General features: G+C 34.3%; 1 long non-coding RNA gene across 1 annotated transcript; it reads right to left on the reverse strand.

Annotated features, from left to right (window-relative positions):
• Positions 1-398: 398 nt before the first annotated feature.
• LOC127553292 (uncharacterized) lies at positions 399-5,942 on the reverse strand. Its single transcript, XR_007951713.1, has 2 exons — positions 5,735-5,942; positions 399-674 (listed from the first exon to the last, which is right to left on the reverse strand). It is a non-coding gene; the product is annotated as an uncharacterized LOC127553292 (long non-coding RNA).
• Between the last annotated feature and the right edge of the window lie 248 nt (positions 5,943-6,190).

Genomic DNA, 6,190 nt, shown 5'->3' on the forward strand with positions numbered 1-6,190 from the left:
ATTTAATTTTGTTTCTTTCGTTTTGTTTTGATGTTAGTGAAGACTGGAGATAATTTCTAGTTTTCATTCTCATTAGTCATTTGCTTTGGAATGTAGAATTGGATTATTAAGATGAAGTTAATGGCTAGGGAATGATTTACTTTCCCTTAGAGGTATAAACACACAAAGATCCTTGCTCCTCACCTCCAAACTGGAAAATGGGAATTTGATAGTAGTCTATAGAAGAAGTACTAGTTTTATAAATGAAAAACTTTTAGCATTTGGAATGAAATGTTCTTTCCATTAGAACCAATACAGTTTTTGTTTTGTTTTGTTTTAGACAATACTTTTTTTCTTTTTAAACTATCACTATGCTTCATGTGTAATGCCGGAGAAACTGAGGCAGGAGAGAGATTAGAGAGTTTTTAATATTTTATTAATGGGAGAGTAAGATTGACTGGACAGGACTCTCATCTCAGATTATCCAGTCAGACAGAGATAAGTATACTGGGACCAAGGAATCCATATTGGTCCCAGGGCTGGAGGACCCAAAGAATCCAGCCTCCAGCATACAGCTGCCAGACGCCATTCTCCAGCAATGAATGGAAGAACCCCAACTTCTTAAATACCTTTTTGGAGACAAAGAAGAGAAAGGGAGGGAAAGTTTTTTTATCAGGGAGGGGAAGCCATAAAACCTAAAAATTCCAGAGACAAAAAAGTAAAGATATCGTGGGTTATCTTGGAATATTTTAAGGGATATTGTAAATACCTAAAAGAGTCAGGAGATCTACTCTTTTATCTTGCTAATTCATAACCCGAGAGCGAATAATCCTTAGTTTTACTGGGTCAGAGACAGAACAGTTAAGGAAACTGAGACAGGGAAACTGAGTCAGGACAGTTAAAGAGAACTGTGGCATAACACATGAAACTACAAAGATATATATTATGTATTTTGTGTTGGTTGTATCAAATAAACTTTCAAGGAAATGTGACATTAAAGAATGAAGTTTTGTTCTGCAATGGAAATATGAAGTAGATGTGGCTAGAGAAGTAGGACATTGAAAACAACGTATTTATTTAGATTTATAATACAGATTAAAAAAGAACTTCAAGGTTGAAAAAACTGAAAAATAAGGAGACATATTTTGAAACAATTGAATCTAGAAAATTGGATATTGATTGAAATTGAATAGAATAAAGCAAAAAGAATTGTACTCAGGGAAATACAATTCATTGAAAAAAAATTAATATTGTGCCCGCATGTCAATTTTTTTTCTATAAATATTCTATGAGAAGAAAAGTCAATGTTGATGACAAAAAAAGTGTCCGAAATTCAGGGCCAAGGAGGTCAGATACATTGTACAAAATGTCAGAAGGCTGAAGTTATTGAAAAGGTAGTACAGACCTAAAATTTTAAAACCAAAACATTTTTAGAAAATGACAATAGTAAAGAAAGTTAAATAACTCTTAATTCTACATATAAATAAAGTTTCAGAAATAGCAATCATCTAGAGTAACATCCATGAGTTTAAAAAATATATATAACTAAAGTTTATACCAAATATAAATCAATTAAGGTTGGTACATGAATGAATGTCCTTTCTTTGATTATTTTATTATATCCACTAAGATGTTAGTTATTTATAAAATTTATTATGATAACTGGTAAACATAATGTCTTGTATTACATATTTTTATATCTTGAAATTGATTGGTTTTCTTTTGTGTAATATGAAAAATTAAACCTTAAAAATCCTTGATTAAAAATTAAGTAATTAATGGTAGATTTCTGATTTCTTGAAATAAAAAATCTAAATTATGTGTTCTGGTTGTTGCATTCAGATTCTAATGACTCAAATTCTCTATTTTTTTTCTATTAGTTTTTAGATGGCTAATATTTACTTCTTTTTAAAATAATAGTTTTACTGTATGTCAGTATATCATGGAATCAATAATTTGTTAGGTCAATTTTTTTCAGTCTCTTCTTAACTTAGGTAAAGTTTTGTAATTTTTGTGCTATTTTGTTATTTCTCTTTGTAATTGTGATTCTGGTCTCATTTATTTTACATGTCAGAAAAAAGAGCCTCCATACAAGAGATACTAGACTTTTCCTGGGAGTGAATCAAAGACTTTTCTCTACAATGGGGAATTCACAGTTGAGGACTTGTACCCAGAGGTATAAAAGATCTTTCTACCTCCAAGATCAGGATAAAGAAACTGTCAAGGTTATGATTTACTCCTGGAGATGAATTGTACATTTGTCTCCTACAAGGTCCTGGACAGAAATAAACAGCATGAAATTCCTTTTCTCGATCTAAGGAAATAATCCTGAAGTGCCTATTGTACTCCTGGGAGGTAGATCTGAATGACAATCTTCTGGCTCCCTGTACCCAAGGGCCAAGTTTTATGACAAAGACAATTTCTGTATTCATGGAGGAACTGGAATTCATTGCTTCTTCCAACTCTTCTATATTGGATGGCAATTATAATCAGTTTTATTAGTCATTTTATGGAAAAATTCCATTAATGTTAAATATCAATTTGCATCTTTGTTCAAATTTTATCTTGGTTAAAAACTTAATCTTTGTTAAAAAGATTATGTCTGGTTACTATTTTCTGAAAATATTTTCCTAAGAAAATGAATCAGCCATTTTTCAGTCACTTCTGACTCTTTGTGATCACATTTGAGATTTTCTGGGCAATAACTCTGCAGTGGTTTGCCATATCCTTCTCCAGATCATATTAAATAGGATTAAATAACTTGCAGAGGATTTGGGATAGATTTGAACTCAAGATGAGCCTTTTAGATTTTAATCTCATTGCTCTAGTCATTCTACCAACTATTGGCACCAGACATTTAAAATACTTATGATAGTTCACTTTGTTTGATCAGTTTTACATTTCCCAGCCTTAGGACTTTTACTACAATTGATTTCCAAATAATGCTCATAATCACTCACTTATTTATTCATTTATTTGACAAAATTTTGAGTAGAATAAAAAGAAAAAAAATTCAAGAACATAACTATAATATAACATAAGCAGTTGAGTATTAACAGCTTATCAATCAATTGTCCCAGTAACTGTCACAGGGTGAAGCTTTAAAACTCCCAAATAGCATTAGCGAATTAACTCTAAGCCCAAAACTTTTACCTCCAATAACAAATGTCATTAATCAAATTTCTGATAAATCTTAAACAATTATTTATCATATCCTTATAAGTCATAACAGAAAGCAATTTTGTCTCAGTAAGTTCACAACTTAGAACAATTATCATATCTAGGTAGATGTTACATGAGTGAACATTATACATACAAATCAGTTTGCTTTTAAAATACCCAATACATAGAAAAACATCCCAAATTGCATATTGTCCATAACAAACATTTTCAAAAGGACAAAGAAAAACAACTATTATGTTCACAGGCCCTTTAAATAACCTCAGGATGACCCAATACAATCAATTTAAACTTATACAAAACACCCAATTCCACATAAAAGAATTCAAGAAGGTTTTTTTAACATAACAATTAAACTCTTAGAAATATTCGTACCAAAGTATGGATCACATTTACGACCATTTTCTTTTAACCAAAAAAACATTTATGTATCAAGAAACAAATATTCAATCAATTAACCTAAAAATAAGCATGTCCTTAAAAATCACACTTTGCTGCACTGCCGTAATCAGATAAAAAAAAAAAAAAAGCGGCAGGAACATACTTAGAGAGGAGAGGGGAGGAGAGGATTCCACGTGGCCACCCTTCTCCCACTCCTGATCCCTAGGAAAAAAACTTCCCTCGGGTTCCCCACTCAATTTCCTACATGGGAATCCTTTTCAAGATTTAACCCATCAGTTTCCCAATATAAGGTTTCTTCCCAAATCCACCCATTTCCAACTTTCTCTTTCCCCCTGACTACATACTTAAACAATCTCCTTAAAGAACTTTCCTTCCCAGATGCTCCTTTGGTAAAGTAGCAGAAGGCAGTGGGGGTGGGTGACTCCTTCCCCCACCTCTTCACCTACTCCCAAAAGTCTTTCTTTCACCTTCCTAACACCATGTGAACCTTTAATTTCCCTTACAAATCAGTCCTTCCTAAATCACCTGCATTCCTCTTTCCTTTTCCCATCAAAAACCTGTAAGATTCACCCTATAGTGAATAACCCAAACCTCCACAAAACCCACACTGTCCAGCAGAACTGGAATTTAAAGTATAACTTAAGTTAACAAATAACTCAATATATTTCAAAAGGTAACAAACTGAATCAAACTAATACAGCTGTTTTTAAAAGTTTTTCTTCTACCACATTTATTCTAAAAGCTATTAGCATCTTATCTCTAGAGCTTTTTATTGCCCAGGCCAGGCTAAGCTTGAATTTTATTGCTCTTTACTCTAGTAGGCTTTTCCTAAAAAAAGTTTAAAATCACTAGCAAATTTTCCTTAATCATTGTTCTTAAAACTTAAAGCTCTTAAATCAGCAAACAGACTAGGGGCTGTTTCCAGGACCTCCACCCCCAGAGAGAGGTATGTTTCACCTTGAAGTCCCTTTTCCCATTCCAGAATCCAAAGGGGCTTCTGTGAACTTCCAAGGAAGCCCATTTAGTGCTTTTCTCTGCCTTCACAGAGAATGCCTAGATATTCCATTCAAATGTCTTTCCTTTAAATGTTAGCATCTGCTCTTCTACATATATATTATAACTTTCCGAACTTTCAAATCCCTTTCAATCTATTTTTTTTTCCTTTCCTTTTTTTCTTCCTTTCTCTCCCTTTTCTCCCTTTTTCTCACAGGCTGCTGCAGTCAGCCAGAGACAGAGAGAGAGAAAGATTTTTCAAACTTCTTGATATTTTCTAAGCCTGCAACACAGAGGCTGAATCCTTATTTCTTACAAGCTTCCTAACTTTTAACACAGACACACAAACAAACATGGAGCTCCAATTTACTATGCACAGTTGCAACGTTGTTTTCCAACCAACAACATAACAGACAAACCACACAGAACATAGAACATATATCACACAGACTACACAGTTACAACATTAAGCAAACATACCCAGAGGATATTTTCCAGCGTCCCAGAAAATACCCGTCTCAGAATTTTAAACCCGTCGGCATTTATTCTGAGACCACAGGTTGCTAGCAACAGAACAGACTAGAACCAGAACCAAAATCAGATGGTACCCCAAAAGGTACCCAGACAGACTTACTCTCCCGAATGCCGAATCAAATGCCGAATCGATTTCGTTGTCCACTGTAGGCCGGACTGAGGCTGAAGAACTGCTTCCTTTTCCTAGGAGGCTCTGAGGTAGCCAGAGTGCTGGTCTTTTCTCAAGGAACAGACCCAGGTCCTGAGCCCCCCTCAGGCCTAGGTGGAGACCGAGAGATCTCTAATCTCTAATCCAGTTCTCAGTTTCTATTATCTCGGTGGAACCTCCAAATTGTAATGCTGGAGAAACTGAGGCAGGAGAGAGATTAGAGAGTTTTTAATATTTTATTAATGGGAGAGTAAGATTGACTGGACAGGACTCTCGTCTCAGATTATCCAGTCAGACAGAGATAAGTATACTGGGACCAAGGAATCCATATTGGTCCCAGGGCTGGAGGACCCAAAGAATCCAGCATCCAGTATACAGCTGCCAGACGCCATTCTCCAGCAATGAATGGAAGAACCCCAACTTCTTAAATACCTTTTTGGAGACAAAGAAGAGAAAGGGAGGGAAAGTTTTTTTATGAGGGAGGGGAAGCCATAAAACCTAAAAATTCCAGAGACAAAGAAGTAAAGATATCATGGGTTATCTTGGAATATTTTAAGGGATATTGTAAATCCCTAAAAGAGTCAGGAGATCTACTCTTTTATCTTGCTAATTCATAACCCGAGAGCGAATAATCCTTAGTTTTACTGGGTCAGAGACAGAACAGTTAAGGAAACTGAGACAGGGAAACTGAGTCAGGACAGTTAAAGAGAACTGTGGCATAACACATGAAACTACAAAGATATATATTATGTATTTTGTGTTGGTTGTATCAAATAAACTTTCAAGGAAATGTGACATTAAAGAATGAAGTTTTGTTCTGCAATGGAAATATGAAGTAGATGTGGCTAGAGAAGTAGGACATTGAAAACAACGTATTTGTTTAGATTTATAATATAGATTAAAAAATAACTTCAAGGTTGAAAAGACTGAAAAATAAGGAGACATATTTTGAAA

This window comes from Antechinus flavipes, chromosome 3, assembly GCF_016432865.1.
Source record: "Antechinus flavipes isolate AdamAnt ecotype Samford, QLD, Australia chromosome 3, AdamAnt_v2, whole genome shotgun sequence".
Classification (NCBI taxonomy): domain Eukaryota; kingdom Metazoa; phylum Chordata; class Mammalia; order Dasyuromorphia; family Dasyuridae; genus Antechinus; species Antechinus flavipes.